This window comes from Brassica oleracea, unplaced genomic scaffold, assembly GCF_000695525.1.
Source record: "Brassica oleracea var. oleracea cultivar TO1000 unplaced genomic scaffold, BOL UnpScaffold01054, whole genome shotgun sequence".
NCBI classification, from domain to species: Eukaryota; Viridiplantae; Streptophyta; class Magnoliopsida; order Brassicales; family Brassicaceae; genus Brassica; species Brassica oleracea.
The window spans coordinates 15,710-18,619 of record NW_013617624.1 but is presented as its reverse complement, the minus strand read 5'-3'; the positions used below and the strand labels follow the sequence as shown (position 1 = coordinate 18,619).

The window sequence follows — 2,910 nt, the reverse complement described above, 5'->3', positions numbered from 1 at the left end:
AAAAAAATAAAGTTTAATTTTTTTAACATAAATAGTCATTTAAAATGAAATACGATAAATAAAGATAAAATTTTTAAGTCTTTTATAAAATAAAACACAAATATATGAAAATGTGACATTTACTAAATATTTGTCAATTGAAAAAAAAAACAAAAATAAACCCGCGCTTTCGCGGATCAAAATCTAGTACAACATTTAAATCTCGAGGGTCTCGTTTTGTTTCTCTTAGTAATACACATTCTTTCTAACCATTCCCATCGACCATCGTTATTTTTTTTTCGTGGCAGGATCTAGAAGAGAAATATCTTTCACACAAGGAGTTACTAGAAATAGTCCAGTGGTTAGCACTAAAGACTATTTTCCCTCTCTTCTTCTGATCAAAATAGTTTTTATTTTCTATTGTTGATTAATATATATGCATGCAGCAAGTGTGAAAGCCAAAGTCGATGATGCAAGTGTAGAGTCTCTAAATTCCTTAGAAGAGCAGTTCAAGGCTGCTCTGTCTATAACTAGAGCTAGGAAGGTATATATATGCTCTACTAAGTGATTCAGATGATTATTCCACAAAATATTCGGACCTTTCCCAACTTTGGATCATGTTTCCAATTTGACACAATCCGAAATTTCTTGTTGTAGACACAACTAATGATGGAGTTTCTGAAAAATCTTGAAGAAAAGGTTAGTGCTTTGGTTTTCATTAGCCGCCAGGCGCTTATGCTGATCTCTGAATCCTCTTAGCCTCTGAACATTCCAACAAATAAACCATGTTTAGGCTCTAGTCCCTTGATATGTCTTTTGGTCTTCTCTTAGTTTCCTGATATTTTCTTGGCTTCATTGAAATGAAAGTCTAATGAAACACAGCCCGTTAAAATCTTGATAAAAAAATGGAAACTCCTCCTTGCTGATTCACCAAGTTGTGATGAGGATGTTTTGGAGCGTGTTTAAGGTGTAAATGTCGTGGTCTTGGTGAAACAGGAGAAGCTGTTGAGAGAAGAGAACCAGATTTTGGCTAGCCAGCTAACAAAGGTACATATGCGTGGATAAGCTATTAATCATTTTATACACATATAGATGGGCTTTTACCGCATTAGCTAGATACTCGCATGTATACGTACAAATACTTAGGAAAGTCGACTTTGTAACAACAAAAAACTATGCTATTAAAGGTCTTTATCTTTCCAATGATTTCTGCCGTTAAAATAAACCAAACTTATCCATTTTTTCTGCTTCCTCTTTATTTCAAGTATTGGCCCCGTTCATACCCAAGCATATTGTTTCTCTTATTTACAGTGGCTAATATAAGGTTTGGTTGAGGTCAATTTGGTTCATTGTTTTCTGAAATTGTGGGTTCCCATAGAGGGTGAACTGCTCTCTATTCATTGGAAATCTCGTATTTTAACCACAGAATTTAGGTCTGTATTTCTTGTTAATGTTTAGTATATGTAGAAAATAATGTTTCTTACTATGAAAGTTAAGGACTTTGATGGCTTTTATGCTACATAATTTTGGAGTGAAACCCATGATTATGCTATTTATTTTAAACATACTGTTAAAGCCTAGATTTCTTGTTAGTTTCTTGTTAGTTAGTATTTATAGTATATGTAGAAAAGGTTTAAGTTTATGGAAGTCTCTTACAGATGGAGAAGAAGAGGCTTCCGGAAACAGAGGGTGTAAGAGCAATGTCATCGGAAAATAGCTCCGGCAACAGCCCACCAGAGACCCTCCCGCTTTTCTAAAGTAACACTCATCATCGACGGCTGCTTTTGCACCATATCCTGATTTTAAATAGAACAAAATAAATGTAAAAGAAATAATCATATGTGTATCTTAAACATCCTCTTCTTCACCTGATTCAGGGAAAAGTTGAAGAAAAAATACTCAGGGAAAGCATTAAAACTATCTTTGTTGCTACCTTTGGAGACATGATCACGGTCTCATATGGTTTCTATATATGCTTTGTATGTTCTTGTGTCCCTTGAAATTATGACTTATTGTTTATAAAAGGTCTTGATTTCTTCAGCTTGAAGAACCCTAATTAAAAGCCAACTCATTTTATTTATTTTTGTTATTTAGTTGCTACTAGTTACTTAGAACATGATTATTGCAAAACCCTATATCTGGGGTTCTTATTATTTATTTAATGCTTTTAAGTAGAAAAAGTGATTTAAGAGACAAAATTAAGAAATCCCAACTTTTAAGTGCTTCAATGCAAATGCAATGTTCTTAAATTAGGGCTCTTAAAAAAACTATTAAACATATTTTTATTAAACTTTAATTTTTTTGATTAAATAAAACATACTAAAATATAACATTTTAAACATAGACTTTTAAATAAAAATACAAAAACAAAGATTAGCAAAATGAAGAAACATTCGAATCAGCTGTTGTCTTCATCACGTCCAAATTTAACAGAAGCAATAATCAATTCATTTCATTTCATTAACAGAAGCTAAATCAATTATGATCGGTTAACAGAAGCTAAATCAATTAACAGAAGCTAAATCAATTCATTCACTAACCTGTATACACGGATGGACGTTGAAGATGAACCTCCCTCATGTCTTTTTCCATAGAACAAGTCCATCTCCTTCCACTACAAGAAAACAACAAGGATACTGAGGGAAAAAATCGTCGGAATTTCGTCGGAATAACGTTATTCCGACGACATACCGACGAAACAAGTCCTCGGAAATAATTCCTCGGAATTTCTTCTTTCCTCGGAAATCCCTCGGAATTTTCCGACGGAATTCCGAGGAAACAAATTTCCGAGGAAATTCCGAGAATCACTAGTTTGTCGGTAATCTCCTCGGAATATACCGAGGGAGAACTTCGTCGGGATATTTCCTCGGACGTTCATCGATCGATGCGTTTTTGGACATATATCCATCGATCGATCCGTTTATAAAAAAA

At 33.6% G+C, this 2,910-nt stretch overlaps 1 pseudogene; it reads left to right on the top strand.

Moving 5' to 3' along the window:
• Positions 1-1,736, top strand: part of LOC106320762 — a 3,211-nt pseudogene extending 1,475 nt beyond the window's left edge.
• Positions 1,737-2,910: the final 1,174 nt, after the last annotated feature.